Here is an 18,335-nt window from a genome sequence, read left to right as displayed (position 1 = left end):
CTATATGCCCTCGCTCAAAGTCCGTCAGCTGCACATACGGTTCACGTCCACGCTGTCGCGGCATGCTACCAGTGTTAAAGACTGCGATGGAGCTCCGTATGCCACGGCAAACTGGCTGACACTGACGGCGGCGGTGCACAAATGCTGCGCAGCTAGCGCCATTCGACGGCCAACACCGCGGTTCCTGGTGTGTCCGCTGTGCCGTGCGTGTGATCATTGCTTGTACAGCCCTCTCGCAGTGTCCGGAGCAAGTATGGTGGGTCTGACACACCAGTGTCAATGTGTTCTTTTTTCCATTTCCAGGAGTGTATTTAAATTTAAAAGAATTAGCTCTCCCCAAAGGGAATGTAAACGCTAAGGCCACACTTAAGAGGCCACCAAAATTGGTTACAAAAGGTCTTATACATTTACTCCTTTTCTTTAAAAGAAACACAAGGCTGCTTAACTTCTGCTGGACGTCCGGTATGGCTCGTGTAAGATACACCAGGTAGCAACCCAAGCTAGGCGGTCGCAAGGCACGGCGAGCAAAATCAGGAGAGCAGACAGGCAGACAGCCAACACATATCCTCCATCCTGAACTGGCAGACCGCGTGCAACCAACTCCACACATACGTGGTTCCTTCCCACCTCGTACCTCGCGGCGTCGCAGCAGATAGCCCGAGCAAACGTCAACTGCCACTCGCCCCGCGAATGCGGAAAACAACAAGGCAAGGAAAGATAAGAAACATCGAAGGATCGATAATGGACATCTAAGAGATTGGCACTCTAGTAACGAGCGCCACGCCTCAGGGAGTGTTGATTCTAATTTACGTAACATGTGGCCGAAATATCGCAGAATTTTTCATGTTTGACGTGACGCAATGGCTCCTTTGGAAGTGACGTTACGGAACTCGTAGAGCGCCACGTCAGCGTTAGCGAAGTCGCCCCGCGCGCCGACGGACGACGGTGCTGCCACATTACGGGGTGGACAGTGGACGGCCTACGGTGCTGCGACGGTACCGAGGAGCCGTGGGCGGCCTACGGTGCTGCGACGGTACGGAGGAGCGGTGGGCGGCCTACGCTGCTGCGACGGCAGGGGCACGGCGCAGCGCATGCCCGGCCGCGGTGGCGCCAGCAGGAGCGCCAGCAGGAGCATGAGCGCCAGTCGTGGTCCACCCGCGGCGCCGGCCACTAGCGCAGCCTCGCCGACGGCCACTGGCGCAGTCCCGGCTGGTGCTTCGCGTCCTCTGCTTCTCCTCCGCGCTACCGGCTGTCCAGCAGCTGCCGCGTGCCGCCTGCGCTGCGCGACACGCCAGCATCACGGTAAATACCGCCTACGTCTGTCTCGCGAGACTGTTGCTACCTGAGCACGAGGAGTGATCTATTGTTCGAAACACTTCAGACAACGTTTTCTCCGTCAAAATCTATAGGTGATCTGCTTACAAATGAAGCAGCTCGGAGTACGCTGCGTTATTTATAAGCAGTTGCTTTTTATGTACGGATCCCCAGCCGCCGTAAATTCTTTAAAGGAACTCCTTTTCCTTCTAAATTAACTTTTTTCACCGCCTGTGACATTACGAAGCTACATCACAACAGAAATTGTTATGCTTCCAGCAAGTAAATTTCACACTGCTGTGAGCAAAAGGAACAAACCCCTTAGAAGAAATTCGCAAAGGCTTAAGAGCTACGGGCAGGACTACCAAAGTAGTGAAGTGAATATGTGGGTAATAATTGAAATGGAAAACTAATATAACACGTTTTTAAAACGTACCAAAAAGTATAAAATTTCCCGTAGTCCCGTACAGATTCCTAACGCCATACAGATACTTCCGAAAGAATTATTGTAATTTTTTTAATAGGTATGGAAATACTTGTAGAATTTAGAACGGGTAAAGTGGGGCGCATGCAGTATGTAACTGATGCATGGATAGTTCACTTCGCATGCCCTCCACGTTTTTAATTTTAAATTCTGAAAACATTCTCATAGCTATTAAAAATTCACAAACACAGATTTTCGGGAATATCAGTATGGAGTTAGGAAAAATTATTTTATATTTTCTAGTCAGCTTTAAAAACGGATTATTTAAAAAGTACGTTATTAAAGAATTATTTCCCGCATTGTAAACGTGTATGTAAATTTTTTCAAACATTTCGATGAGATTGCAACAGAGATGTGGTAAATTTCAGCATTATTTCAGTTTTTCTTCACTTGTTCCAACAAAGACAGTGCTGCGTCCCACGATTCTCACGAAAAGACCCAGAAGGTAAAAATTAGAGAGGATCGAGCTCACCGCTCTTACCACGAAATATTTGAAGTTAGAACACCAAAAGGTGGAAACAGCAGTGGTATACAAAACACCCTCCCCCACACACCAGACACTTAAGAAGCTTAATATTGCAATTTCATGGAGTTTTGAAGTATATTGGAAGTTTAAAGTCACTAGCTCATCGGAAAGCTATTTTAAAATCAATTGCAAAATCCGTACCGAATAAACACTCAAGAGGCCCAACACAATTCTATTGAAATGGAAACAGTGCAACTCTTTTTACGGGTTGTCAGACCATACCAGCGTACATAAGACAGGACAATATGTTACCGTAACTATTGTCGCTTGAAGCCCAAGGGATAGAAATTCAAGTGCTCAATAATGAAATGAAATATTTGTTTCGAAATCATAGAGAACTGACTTCCTTTAAACCATTTATTTGTGGGACCTGGAACCAAAATGCCTACTTTCGCTACCGCATATATGTAAACAACTAAAGCTTCTCTCGGTTAACCATAGTACTATCCGGCAGCAAACGAAAGGGTGTGTGTGTGTGTGTGTGTGTGAGAGAGAGAGAGAGAGAGAGAGAGAGAGAGAGAGAGAGAGACGGCATCATCGCTTATGTGCTTCGGTCGATGGAGATGATCTCGCATTGTTTCATACGACACGTATTTTGTTCCACTGCAGCCCAATATAGGGTACTACCTGTTTATTGCTCTCTGTTCCTTTTATGTTAATAAATAGTCTAATTTTATTTTATTACAGGTTGATGCCTGATCGATAAACAAACCGTTAAAGGAAAATCAGACAACGTATGCTAATATTATGCAGCCAATATTTTGGCAAAATAAACCGTTACTAAATATGTAAAACGCGTAGAGTTTCATAAGAATAAATTTGAAGATGAGCATTTATAACTGCATTAACTGACGTCAGTTTTGCGAATTCGTCGCCCTGGGTGAAATGACGAAGTGACTCACGATGTGGACGACAAAGGGGTCTGTGGGAGGGGAAGGCCGAGGAAAGTAACGTTGAGTGGGTGGGCAGAGTGGGGGGGGGGGAGCGACGCCAGCTCTCTGCTCTCGTATTTGATACAGCCAGCGACCTTCCCGTCTGTTCAACACACAGATTCACTTACATCCAATGTCCCCAATTACTTGTTCTACACTTTACAATCTCAATCTTCATTGGAAATTTTGTTGCTTTAGTGCCATCACAAGTTATTCCCTGACGTTTTAACGCATCTTCTATCATTGTTTCATTTCTTGTAGGTAATGTTTCCACATATTCCTATCGTCGATTCTGCGGACACCCTTCTCATTTTTTATCCGCCCACTTCCAGCATCTTTCTGCGTCACCAACTTTCACACGCTTCGATTCTGTTCATTCCCGGTTTCTCTCGTGGCCCTGAAAGTGCTTTCACTTACATCACTATCGACAAGACACGTAAGTCGGGTTATAGTACTTCGTACGTGCTTCTGGCAAATAACTCTCTGCTGTGGATTCTGTTCTCAATAATACAAGTGGACGGCCCTCACGTTTCTAAAGATGCGTGCCAATAAACGTTCCTCCGTCTGCTTCATTAGTAACCAGAGCGGTGACATCACTGCAAGTATCTCCACACAACGCACTTAGGGAAGAGTAACCTAAATCGCACTACATTTATCGTATCCTAAACAGTTCGCTAAAAATTATTCAAATAATTCCATCCTCAATGGCAATATGTTGTTTTTCATATATCTTGAAGAATGGAAATTTTGACAAAAATATACACGCTACACTTAATGTACCAAACAACTGGAAGTGGTAAAAATTAGCAGTCTGGTTTCCTAATTTGGTACCAATGGGTGCATAAATTGTACCATCCTTACAAACCACATATCTGATCTTACAGCTATGTACTGGTCTGAGTTTAAAAACATTTTCTGTATTTCTGTTCTTACTTCCTCATTTCTAGGCATTTGCAATACAACATTTTCACACTTTTCCCCATCTCTGCACGCTTTGTATGAATCAAAAATTTACGTTTCACACATCTAATCATTTCTTCCATTCGGTCTTCCTCGCATAACTCGCAGTACCATCCATGTTTTGCGAAGGGCTTTTTTCTGGAGCTTTCCCGCAGTCTCTAAAATACTTCGTTTCATAGGCGCAGTTTTTTTCGTTCTAGATTTCTTCTCTTTTGCTTGGTTAGCTTTTTTTTGTAAGCGCTGCTAGTAGTCAGATCGCAGACTTTTCAGCCAGGACTTCACGTTTTGCTTGCAGGTTTCATCAGTTCCCTCGGATTCGAGTATGTTTCTTGGGTAGACCGCTCCATCTCACTTTTTGCCTGCAGTTACGTCAACTACATTCACATTATGGTGCAATGCGTTTCGTTCAGTAAAGTCCAAGGCGAGTTTTTTTAATCTTCGACGTGCTTAAACCGAGCTTTGTATTTTCAAATGTAAGAATATGCTCTTCCAATTCGCTCATCTTCGTTTGGATAAACTTCACTGAGGACACGTATTTTTATACCACCAATTGCATTTTTGTTTTTATTTTCAGCATGCGTCTTAATTGTTAGCTTAGGCACATTGTATGGTCTGTGCATTTAATCCATGATACCCATTTTGATGCAGTTTCTCTGGTCTCCCCTTTCCATAACAGCTTTCTGTTGCCATACTGTAATAGAAATTATGTAATAAGTAACTTACTACAAACAACACATCAAAAATTCAGACCACTTTTACTCATTACGTTCCACTGATAATGATAAACATATTTTAATGTTCACTATTCCAGAGAGTTTCTTAAAATGTAGCGGTAAAATATAGGCAACTTACAGCGGTTCGTTAAAATAGAACATTGTTTCCACTTACCTTATAGCAGCATTTCTCTTCGCCACGTCCACGAAAATTAGGGTGATAATTAAAACAAAATCAACGCTGTCTTCAGATGACGTGTTTCTCAATACACAGAGCTCATAGCTGACAATATGGCTCCAAGAAGCACGTAGGTACGCTGGCTTCACTAAATGTCGGATAAAAAAGAGGTACGAATTTTATTGCAGCTGTGCAAATTAGGTGCCGTGACAATATAGGCAACTACCATCTACTTTACGTAATGTAAATGCAAGCGGCGTGCTATTACCGATCAAATCTAATCTTCACGAATGTAATGACAACGCAATGTCGATTCATTATTTTGAATCCATAATTAGGGACGCAGATCACATCTAGGAACCAAAACCCACATGCATGTTACGCAAATGAATGTTTTCGCGGTGTGTCTTTCGGCGAAGAAGGTGGCTGGAGAGCACATACGTTCCGAATCGTCAAGAACTCGCTGCGTATTGGAGCGGCGAGAAACCCGAAAATACATTACTGGCCATCAAAATTGCTACACCGCGAAGATGACATGCTAGAGACGCGAAATTTAACCGACACGAAGAAGATGCTGGGATATGAAAATGATTAGCTTTTCAGAGCATTCACACAAGATAGGCGCCGGTGGCGACACGTACAACGTACAGACATGAAAGTTACCGACCGATTTCTAATACACAAACAGCAGTTGACCGGCGTTGCCTGGTGAAACGTTGTTGTGATGCCTCATGTAAGGAGGAGAAACGCGTACCATCACGTTTCCGACTTTGCACCATACCCAGATCTCCTAAAAAATCATCTGCGGCCTGCAATCAAATCAAACCGACGTGGATTGCTGTCTGCAGGTGTCCTTTTGCAACATGACAATGCAAGGCCCCACACTGCCCGTACAACAGTTTGCAACAATCACGGACCTGCATTTTGAACGTCCTCCTCATCCACCATACTCGCCAGACCTTTCCCCAAGTGATTTCCATTATGTTTGGACCACTCAGAGACGCAGTGGGAGGAAAGAAGTTCCGTTCTGATGAAGAGGTACGCCATGCGGTGCACGAGTGGTTGCGCTGACTCCCAAAAAAATTTTTTTCTAAAGGAACTTATGCACTTTGTAAGAGCTGGAGGACTTGCATTGGGCGTGGGGGAGATAATGTTGAAAAGCGATACAGCTTTGTACCACTTCTGCACAATAAATAATATTTTAAAAAATATTTAAGGTTTTCATTTGACGCACCCTCGTATTTCTGCCGCAGATAGTCGACCGCCGTTCTCTAAGATACATTTCACATCACGAGATTGTGGTCAGTTTAGGACTTGCATTTGAATTCAGTGCCACAAAGCGCGTCTTCTGCAACAATTCAGTCAACTCTTAAAACCCGTTGTCGATAGAACGTCTCGCTTTCCAGCCATAGCTCGCGGCGGCCGCTGCCAACACTGCTACCCGTTACCGGTTACACGTTAACAGCGTTTGTGAAGTGACCCGCCGTGTTTGTGAGTCGCCAATAACCGAGCGGTAGCGGGCAGCCGATGCGGCAACACTGTAACGACACGTGACAGACGCAAACTGCCAAGTAATTTTAATCGGACTGTAGTTCCGACAACACTAGAAGCAAGCAAGTTGGCAACTAGATAGGTAGGTAGCTAGCCAGCCCTTATTGGTTGGAACAATACGACTATTGGCTACCTTGGGCGCACAGTGTACTGTGACACCACAGTGCTGGCGGCGAGCGCCACACGCTCACTTTATTCTTCTGCAGATCAATCATCAGGAGCGACTGCTGGCGGCTGCCAATACGAGTGTGCTACGGCAGGTGACTGCCCTGCCCTGGTACACTTCCAAAAGTGTGGCCACACGTCAGTACGGCGACACAAGGTCTTAGTTCCCTTCAATGTACCGGGTGATTAAAAAGTCAGTATAAATTTGAAAACTGAATAAATCACTGAATAATGTAGATAGAGAGGTACAAATTGTCACACATGCTTGGAATGACATGGGGTTTTATTAGAACCAAAAAAATACAAAAGTTCCAAAAATGTGCGACAGATGGCACTTCATCTGCTCAGAATAGCAATAATTAGCATAAGAAAGTAAGACAAAGCAAAGACGATGTTCTTCACAGGAAATGCTCAATATGTCCACCATCGTTCCTCAACAATAACTGTAGTCGAGGAATAATGTTGTGAACAGCACTGTAAAGCATGTCCGGAGTTATGGTGAGGCATTGGCGTCGGATGTTGTCTTTCAGCATCCCTAGACATGTCGGTCGATCACGATACACTTGCGACTTCAGGTAACCCCAAAGCCAATAATGGCACGGACTGATGTCTGGGGACCTGGGATGCCAAGCATGACGAAAGTGGCGGCTGAGCACACGATCATCACCAAACGACGCGCGCAAGAGATCTTTCCCGCGTCTAGCAATATGGGGTGGAGCGCCATCCTGCATAAACATCGTACGTTCCAGCAGGTGTTTATCAGCCAGGCTGGGGATGATGCGATTCTGTAACATACCGGCGTACCTTTCACCCGTCACGGTAGCAGTTTTGCTGTCCAGCGCCATCTGTCCGACATTTTATGAACTTTTTTCCCCTAATAAAACCCCATGTCATTCCAAGCATGTGTGTCAATTTTGACCTCTCTATGTACATTATTCCGTGGTTTATTAAGTTTTCAAATTTATACTGACTTTTTGATCACCCGGTACAATCATCGTTAACTCCACGAGCACTGCACGCTGCCGAAGCCGTTACATCCAATGCGAAATCCAAAGTAAGGCGATACGAAATGCAGTAGAGGAGATCGGGGTACACTGGCCATAGGATCACGATGGCCGATTGATTTTATTTCGTTAAACCACCGTTAGAACACGAAACGTCCTTTAAGGCTGCTGGGAACAATTCCGTAGTCTTTCCACAAACGCGTCAGTGCATTTAGATTATCAACCGAGAAAGGGCACGTATTTTATGGTTCTTTTGAAAAGTAATTTTTGCTTGCTTATGACATTTAATCGTGTGTTCCAAAACAATGCTCTTACTAAACGGGTAAACACAACGACTGAAGTCGTTAGAGTAAGGATTTCTTTAATAGTGGACACGGTGATAAATGTTCGAAAGTTTTCGTAAACGAACTAAAACAATTCCAATAACGGAAGCTTACTAAGTAATAAGTACAAGGCAACTTTTGCACAAGGAAGTTGTATTCTGCATTGTTTTTAAAGACGTAACGTCTATGTGATGCTTGTTGCTTTCTCCTTTTTTCTTCCAAAACCCACAACTTGTATTCAGTTATTCAAGTTCAATTATTGTAATATAAATTTGAAATTATTACCAGTGGGACATTTAAGTACATGTATTTTAAGAATCAACCTGCGACCGTAGCAGTCGCGCGGTTCCGGACTGAAGGGCCTAGAACCGCTCGGCCACCGCGGCCGGCAAGTATCAGATCTACGTATATCTTCGCACGTAGCCCTCTAATGACCCCGTTCTTCACGGGACGCTAAACCCCTGAATGTAGGTGCGTTTTTACTTGCCGTCGTTCTACTGTTTGTTTTTTTTAGGATGGTTCGAAACTTTAAAAAGATAACCGAACCACGCAATGTTTCTGAAGCAACTATGGGATTCCGAGCAGCATAACGGCGGAAAAAAGAAATACTGGTGAGCGTAAAAAAAAAAGAAAAGGTAGCTTCGTCAGGCTAATTCACATGATAAAACCCCTCAAATCACAGACAGGAAGTCGGTATTTCTAACACGATTATTCAAGGTGGAGTTGAGCTTGAGGAAACCCTGTGTCTTAGATTTCTCACAGCAATCCAGGTGATGAACGGATTCAATGCACAAGTTGGCGGTGGGCACATCTGTTGTGTTAAAAATAACGTGAAACAACTTTTGTAAATGTTTGTACTCAGGAAATCATATCGGGCATTCAGAGGAAGACCGCTAAAATTTTTTGCATAATTGACATAAAATGATAACCTAATTTATGACTTTTTTCATATACTTGTAATAATTTATATTACAATATACTGTGTATATTCAAGACTATATACTTTCAGATAATAACTAGTGTCGCAAATAAATTGTTTGATAGTATAGACCAACTTGCCCCCACTGCTAGGGCAACTTGCCTCATGCGTGTAGTAGGTTGGCCCAGGCGGTTTTACTGTACTGAATATTATATTATGAATAGACAAACAGTGGGAATCTAATTGCTCGGTTGCAAAGGTGCTGAAACAATGAGCCAATGTTTCCACATAAAAAGATCAGTGGGAACTGTTATAATACAAGTTGGAAAAAAAATCAAGGGATAAAGTGGACCAACCAATCGACTTCCCATACGCTGCTCGCAATGGCGAGCGTTTATCAGAGACAATTTTACCTTAAGGAGTGCCCCAGGAATGTGTGGTGAGGCCACCCATGTTCTCTACGACCTGACCGTTCGTAGTTGAGTGGCTGCAGGAGAATACAGGATGGCTTAGAATTTCCAGTTGGTGTTATGAATGCTAGATTGCTCTGAATGTAGGAAAGTGTAAGTTAATGCAGATAGGTGGGAGAAACGAACCTGTAGTGTTCGAATACAGCATTAGTCGTGTTTTCAGCAAGGTTAATTGTCTGAATTATACCAGCCAAGGTGAAATATTTGAAAGTTTCTGAAGCACACTAGTCGCGAGGTAAGACCATATGTGTCGCCGTACACAAGCTGCGATACACGTCCCTGCTGCAGCTGTCGGCGGCGTTCTTTGCATTAATTAACACAGAGAGAGAGAGAGAACATGTTGGTACACGGTGTTTACTAGTTATATTAGCACACCTCATTCACATGCTGAGTAATTTCAATCTTTCACCAACGTACTCATGTTATTGGTCATTCAAAAGCATGTCCTGCTGTAACGAGTCGCTTCGTAATGATTAAAGACGTTGGGGATGGCCCTGTAACTGAAACTAATCATCGTGTAAATGACAGACGCGAGCGTGTCCTTCCAGAAAACAAGTAGTAAAATACACTACTGGCCATTAAAATTGCTGCACCAAGAAGAAATGCAGATGATAAACGGGTATTCATTGGACAAACATTATTATACTCGAACTGACATGTGATTACATTTTCACGCAGTTTGGGTGCATAGGTCCTGAGAAATCAGTACCCAGAACAAACACCTCTGGCAGTAATAACGGCGCCGAAGAAGTTCTTCACAAGCATCAACACGTCGTTCTCTCATTTCAGGAGTCAGCTGCCGTGGCACCCACCTTCCAGACACTTTGTGAAACTGGAGCACATCATGCACAATGTGGTGTGCTGACCCATGGCTAATCTGTAAACATGCTTCAATGTCATTCAGTGTCACTCGACAGTTCTTCTTCACTATGGCTTCAACTGCTGCAATGTTCTGTGGAGTTACAACTCGTTGTGCCTGACCTGGACGAAGAGCATCTTCCACTGAAACCACACCATTTGCGAACTTCCTGCTCCATTCGTAGAATTGTTGCTGTCACAAACATGCACCACCGTACTGAACTTTCATTAGTCGATGAATTTCAATAGGTTTCACACCTTGACTACACAAAAACCGAATAACAGAACGCTGTTCTTCTCTGGCGTAAGTCGCGAGTGGGGCGGCCATCTTTATACTGATACTGCGACGGTATGTGTGCATCTGCACTAGGCTGCCACCTACAGGCCATTCTGCACGCTGTTTGTAGCACGCTCACCAACGTACAGGATAACGGCGCGAAATTTCGATTTGTTATTACAAATGTAAGGTTTTCATTTTACTCATCCTTGTAAAATCGCTATGCTTTGTTCACAGCGATTAAAGCTAATCTCCACGGGCAAACTCAAGACAGAAAAATACCAGTTGCAGCACTAAAAGGAAACTCTTAATTATTCGCTGTCACAGGTTACCAGAAACTAGCTGACTCGAGCAAATAATTCACATTCTATCCTGTCACATTCTATTCAGTCACCGAAAGGTAATATAGTGCTGGACAAATAAGTAAATACAAGTATTTATTATTGAAATACATTATACTTAGAATATTGTTCTAACTGCAAAAACTAATCCTACGTACAATAAAGTTAATTGTAAAAACATATAAAAATCAGATATTGTCTTCGTAAGATTAATAATATTTTTTAAACTTCTTTGAAACGAATGTTACCAGTTGTACTGTTATCATCGTTTACATTTTGGCTGTATATGTGTAGCACAAGCATAAATATTACTGAATGTGCGAACCCATGAAAAAGCAACATATAACTGTCCATGCGAAAAATAGGTTCTGATATAGTCCTGATCTTTGACGTATCTGACCACGTGCTTTATTAATGATCATAGTGAACGCTACTTTCATGGTGAATCGCTGTCTTATAATTTAGAAATGCATGGATGGTTGATTTGGGGGAGAGGACCAATAACAGGCCATCGGTCCCATTAGAAAAGAGAAGCACGGGTAGGTAGTTGGCCGTGCCCTTTCAAAGGAACCGTCCCGGCCTGAAGCGATTTAGGGAAATCGCGGAAAACCTAAATCAGGATGGCTGGACTCGGGTTTGAACCATTGCCCTCCCGAAGGCCAGTCCAGTGTGCTAACCACTGCGCCACCTCAGCATAGTTACATCGGAAGATATGAAGTTAACGCTAGGTATGAGCGGAGTTTTATAGGAGTCAATGGTTTTAGAAGTGATTATGTACGTGCCTTACTACCAGTCTTCCAACAATAATTAATGCCAGATTAGCGTTAAAATTTGAAATTAACCTAATAATAGCATTTTTATTCTAGACCAATTGATGAAGTGGTAAACCGAAAGGCTTTAAAGAGTTCTATAATATTACCGCATACAACTGAGCGTTATTTCTCCAAGCTGGACAGAATCAGAACTGAAGTAAACCATTGCCTATCCAGATACTCCATGAGAAATGATACATTCATTAATTCAATTTTGTCATATGAAGACATGGTTGGAGACCGTGGCTGTTATTTGAAGACAAATATTGGTGTTGAGACATCAACCAGCCACAAATTTATTTTCAGTTCCTTTATTCAAAAGGTACCGTTACCGGTTTCGAATCATTATGATTCATCTTCAGTCGGTTTTCGTGCTTTCATTGAAAACAAACACTCCAAACCGACATTTCACGTAAGTCACATCCAATGCAAATCTGTAACGCAATCATCTGTGTGGTGTCCTTATAATTATGTATTATTTATATTTTAGGACAATCAATCTGTAAAAAAAAGCACCACATGTTCTAATGAAGCATGAAAACCGTCTCAAGATGAATCGTAATGATTCGAAAGCGGTAACGATACCTCTTGAATAAAGGAACTGAAAATAAATTTGAGGCTGGTTGCTGTCCCAACGCCATCAACATTTGTATTCAATAATTATTGTAGAATCATCACTGTTTGGACAAAGAATCGCCTTTGGATAGAAACGCAATACTTTTGGTTCATTTATTTCTGTGGCATTGATTACCTGGTGGTAATAAAAAAACTCCAAACGCTGTTGTGCATAATAGTAAAATTAGGTTGTCAATAGATGGCGCTTTCTACATTCCTTACATCGTCTTGTATCACCGAAATCGCGCGTATGGAATCTAAACTACTGCAGCAGCTGTTGTGCGTGCTACACAGATTGTCAGCTGATGACACCTTCTACATTGACCTTATTAAAATGTCTTCAAAAGAAAGTCTTTTTAACAGAACAACTACTTCAAACTAATTGTGTATTTTCAGTCATTAGTGGTGAACGAAATCCTGAAAATGTCGCAATCATTAAATTTGGTTAAAAAATACAGGGCATACGGCGTACGGAGAAAAAATACCATTGAGAAATGAGATTATCTTACGCAACCGATGAGTGGTCCTGGTTGGCACTTGGTTACAGATTGTAGGCGACGCGGGAAGATTCCAAACGAAATAGACACTGATACGAAGAAAAATAAGACAAAATAAAAAAGGCAATACGATGATTATAATGCTACGAAGTACTAGAAATAAAAAAATTACATTTAAACCATTTACCTGAATAAAAATAAGTATTCTGATTAGACTTTGAAATAAAAAGGAATTATACGTGTGTAGGCCTGAAACTGCCGGTAAATACCACGTTAGTTAAGTTCATTAATGGGTCAAGAGGACAATGTCTTCGGTCTCCACGTTTGTCGTGTAGTCAGGAAGTGCAATAGCAAATAAAAACATATTTTGTAATTATGACATGTTATCTTTACAATACAAAAAAGAAAAGTTTTGAACTTTGAAATGTACCGTCCCTTCCGTATGTACTACTCTCATCAGTGAATCAAGACAAATTTTTCTGTAATTTTGATATGTTGTTCTTTTAAGATAAGTAAATATTTTAGTATGTTGAAAGGTATAATCTTGCGCCTATATACTACAGTGAAGCTTTTTTTATTGTGCTTGAGTGCAGGCAGACAACCATCTTTCCCTTTACTATTCTTTACGTGCAGACACACTATAAGTACTTATGTTGTTGTTTTTTACTATTTTAAAGGGCAATAAACGTTTAGGCATATGGATATCCGCGATAATAAACCACAAGAGGCGACAAATGTATTAAGATTTTATGTTTGATGAACAGTCAAGAAGTGAATTGCTGATCTAAACAAAACCTGTTATAATCTTTGATAAGTTAAGTCTTTTCAAGACAAATATTCTTTCTACAGTTTTGTTATATACTTTCTTGTGGTTTGCATTATTGCGATGTGTGTTTTAATATGTCTATGTGCAGGCACACAATATATACTTTTAGTTGTTATTGGTAATTGTTTTAATTTTTAGTAAACATATGGGCATTTGCACAGCCGCTACACCGTCCCTCTTGAACCGCGTGGTTAACCTGGCAAGTGCGAGCGCACTGAAGCAAGTGTTTTTCGTAGTCCTTCTCACGACCAACGTTCCCATTTTCCGAGTTTAAATTACATGTCACACCCTTTGGTTCGTGAAAGCTGTCAAAGTTACTTTCGCTATGAAATGTTATGTGTTGGTTCTGACAGTTCGATTTGGCGCATTCTTGTTAACATTTTGTCTTTTGAAAAAAAATGTGTAACTATTGTATTGTCTACACCAGGAAATCTGATGATGGACAGAGCCCGAAACGTGTCATTCGGAATAAATACACCAAGAAGCAACTAGTATCTGATTGTTTGCGACTACTTAGCTTTTTTAAAATCCAGTCAGTTACATTAAAAAAGAATTTGCTACATTGGTCAAGGTTCGCACCTACGACCTTGCACACAGCCGATGCATACGCTAAACACTGCTACGCCACTACACTGCATTATGTTGCTATATTTATGAGTCCTGTGACCCAGTTGCAACTATGACCGCAGCCTACAAAAAATTGGGCTTCACGCAATCTCATGCGAAGCTTTGATTACAATAACCGTATAAACGACGCTGAATCGCGGTTTAGGGGAAGGATCCAATATTTTTCGGTTAGTGGTGCGTGTGAAACGTGTGTGTTTCGCTAGCAGCGTTGTGTGTGTGTGTGTGTGTGTGGGAGGGGGGTTTGTTTTTGATGTGGTTATCATGTATGCTGAAATACGAAATAAGAGCCAGACCCAGGATTCAGGATCTAAACACATCAAGCGAGAAAGCCGAACAAGGAGCTGAAACTGAACTGACAAATTGTTGAGCAATTTGGCAGCGGCGAACCATTCGTGCGCGACGTTGGGCGCTGTGAGTGGGGGAAACCTGCTCCAACACGTGAAGTGTCAACAACCAAGAAACTTAAATCGGACAACAGTAGCTGTTATGTTTAGTTTGAACTGTTGCGCAACTGCTTTATGTAAACTGTTTCTCATTCTCGTATTTTAAGTCTGCATCACTGGTTGAGCCTTATTACAATCCTACTTGCTCTGTTGCGTGCAGCAAACGGCCTTCCATTGAAACGCAGTTAATGCCGCAGTTTCTCGCTGTGAAATAAATGTCCGTATCTGGCTGGCGCAACAAACAGAAGAGATTTTGGAAAAGCCTGACCGAGCATTAATTTTGTACGCCTGATTATTTAATGTTTGCAACCACATTATAACGATTTTCCAGCTCTTATTTCCCTGGCAGCTGCACTAGCTAACAAATTGTGACTCACTTAGTTGCGCTATGTGCACACTATCATAGGCTTCACGATTTCGATCTGCCCACAACTGTTTCCCTATTTCCTGTTATCTGTGCAGCTCCCAGAACACTGCATAATGTTTCCCGTTTTGGAGATCCGTTTTGTAATTGCTTTTTTGCTTACTTTCATCGTCATTCTGAGTAGTTCATCTCACTGAAAAACAAAAACATTTAGTAAAATCACTCATTTTAATTAACAGTAACGTGCACATTACCGATGTAATTACAGAAAACGCCGTACGCAATCTGCTATACAATTTATTTATTGCTTCATATCCCCTTCTTTGCTACCACATTATACAATTTCCAGCGCAGTCAGCTGCTCTTTTTTGATTTAATGCTCTGAAATTTTGCTAATTTTTGGTAAGATAAATACATCCGCGCGTAAATCCTAAATGGTCGATTTCCTGCATTATTTCATCTCGTTTCTTATAGACTTTTAGCTTTTTCGGGCCATTCCATCGAAGTATGGCTGTCGGTTTCGCAGATGATGTTTCATAATCTTCACATTTCTCATTTTTAGCGGTAGCACCATACAGCGAAGCATAACGGTTCTGATAGTTTATGTATTTTTACAGTCCATCCCAATCAGAATGCAGCAAACTTAAACATCAGGGCAAGTGCATTTTAAGTATAAATAGTTGCCATTCTTGTCATAACCGGCGCTCAAGTCGCCCAAAGTCGCGTCGAATGAAGTAAGACTTGCACTCGGCGGTCGAACTTCCCGGGTTGGGGCCTCCCGGCCAACGATGCCATACACTCATTTCACTTCATTTAATTGGGAGGAAATAATTACTCATTGTCTAGGGTCGGATTCGTTAAGACGTGACTGAAATATATTTCTTCGCCCTTTGTGTCATTTGATAAATCACATCACCTGTTCACGATCCAACTTCTACTCACAAGTGAGATAAATGTCTAACACCTTTAGACGAGTTGTATAGTGTCTTCACAGGTGCATACTGGGTACTTCTTCGTGTATAGTGAACTGTAGCAGTCAGTTACAGCGTTCAAAGCAACAGTCGGCGATAAGATTGCGCTACGTTATTGTAGGACATTGTCATATGCTTTCCTTTTTCTTTTTTTGACGATATTGAGAAGATCATTAACAGTCAAAGTGTGTTTAAGTTATTGTAACGTAAATTTGAGTTTGTACTACTGTTTTATGAGTAATTTCGAAATTAAAGCACTCGGTCATATATACTATATACATAGTTTTTATAAGTAATTTATTAAATTGTAGGCCTATTTTTGCTCGTTCTTTAGGACAATAATTTGTTTTAGGTATTATGAGTTGATGTTAGTATCGAGATGTGGGACTGTATCTAGGAAAAATACGAATTTGCTTTCAAAGAAGCATATGAAAATATGGGTGGCTGCAAACTGTATGTCATAGTGGTTCCAAAGTGAAACTACGACTTTAAAACAATTAAGTGCTTACTGTTTGCGGACTTCTTTTTGTATTCGTTGCTATGATATTAAAGATTAAATATGTGAAAAATTTTAAAATTAATATACTTTTCCATACTGGTGGCATTAGCTCATTTAGAATCAAATAGTTACTTATTTGTGATCACATGCATTATACAGTTCCGATATAAGCTAGCATCAAGAGCTTTTACATTGGTATCGACTACTTTTGTGACAGAAATTTCTCTCTCCCTCCCGGCAACCCTGTTCGCCCACCCTCCCTCCGTTTCATAAGGTAGCACAATCAGTGTTGACGGCTAATTACTTTAGAAGCACCAAGGTCACAGGTATAACCTCAGACTGCCGCCATTCTGGGAGTCACAAGTGTGCACGTTGCCGCTGTGAAGGTACTGACTGGTAGCCTGTAGAGTTTGCGCGTAATCGATGACCGTGTCACCCACTTCCAGTCTCTCGACAAGGGCACGACGCATGGGTTAGCGCAAGTGAGCGACACGCCGGTTCAAATCCCTGTCCGACGGTCTCGATTTAGGTTTCCCGTGCATTCCTTAGTTCGCTCAAGTCAGGCGCTGGAATGGTTCCTATCGAAGTCTCACGGCCGATTATCTTACTTTATTTTTGAGGTTCCATACCTCAGTCGGTAAAAACGGAACCCTTCTAGAATGACTTTGTTGCCCGTCTGTTGTCCGACTATAAAAACTCTTTTTCTTAGGAATGGGTGGACGTATCAAATTGAAATTTGTCACCTACTAAACTCTACGGTCCCTTAGCGGTGTAAAAAAAACTGAAGCTTGCAAGTCAATGCAGTCAAAAGATACGGCCACTTATGTCACATATTTTTATAAACGCGCATGTGTCAGTCATCAAAACCTGTACTTCCGATTGAAGTAGAAGCATGAAATTCAGCAGGAAGCAAAGTTTAACGGTACAAGTAAAGGAAGAAATCCGAAAAGTTTAATCTGCAACTATATCACACACAAAATGTTTCTTTTGTCATTCTTCCAGTACAAGCATTTAAAATTATCTCTTAATTCAGTTGGGAGACTGTTTGCCCAGTCCCTATCTGAAAGGAACGAATGATTTCACAATGACCCGTACCGCCAACTTGGCTAGGGAATGGTAGGTGCCACAGACAAGACTACGTAATGCATAGTAAGTGACTTTCCTCCCATAACTAAAAACTACTTCAGTATTTAGGAGTACAATCCCCTGGGACCAAAATGGCATATAACCGCCGAACGTAGATATTACGGATACACAAAATCAGAAACCGCTAAAGGCGACAACACTTCAGCCACAACACCGACAAACTTCAGAAGAAATTGGAAATGACACAGTAGCAAATTTGCTTGTCTTCTGCATCTGCATTTACAGTACTAGACGCGAAGAGAAGAGCCCCCGCGCACGCGCACACACATACACTACTGGCCATTAAAATTGCTACACCAAGAAGAAATGCAGATGATAAACGGGTATTCATTGCACAAATATATTATACTAGAATTGATATGTGATTACATTTAACCGCAAGTTGGGTGCATAGATCCTGAGAAATCAGCACTCCGAACAACCACCTCTGGCCGTAATAACGGCCTTGAAACGCCTGGGCATTGAGTCAAACAGAGCTTGGATGGGGTGTACAGGTACAGGTGCCCATGCAGCTTCAACA

At 41.8% G+C, this 18,335-nt stretch overlaps 1 protein-coding gene across 6 annotated transcripts in view; it reads left to right on the top strand.

Annotated features, from left to right (window-relative positions):
• Positions 1-1,160: 1,160 nt before the first annotated feature.
• The window catches only part of LOC126187883 (adipokinetic hormone/corazonin-related peptide receptor variant I), a 1,289,392-nt gene continuing 1,272,217 nt past the window's right edge, over positions 1,161-18,335 (top strand). For all 6 annotated transcript variants that reach the window (XR_007537802.1, XM_049929223.1, XM_049929225.1 and 3 more), the window contains exon 1: positions 1,161-1,302. The gene's annotated coding sequence lies outside the window, so the exon portion shown is untranslated. The remainder of the gene's footprint in view (positions 1,303-18,335) is intronic.

Source organism: Schistocerca cancellata, chromosome 5 (genome assembly GCF_023864275.1).
Source record: "Schistocerca cancellata isolate TAMUIC-IGC-003103 chromosome 5, iqSchCanc2.1, whole genome shotgun sequence".
Classification (NCBI taxonomy): domain Eukaryota; kingdom Metazoa; phylum Arthropoda; class Insecta; order Orthoptera; family Acrididae; genus Schistocerca; species Schistocerca cancellata.
This window is presented reverse-complemented; position numbering and strand designations above follow the sequence as displayed.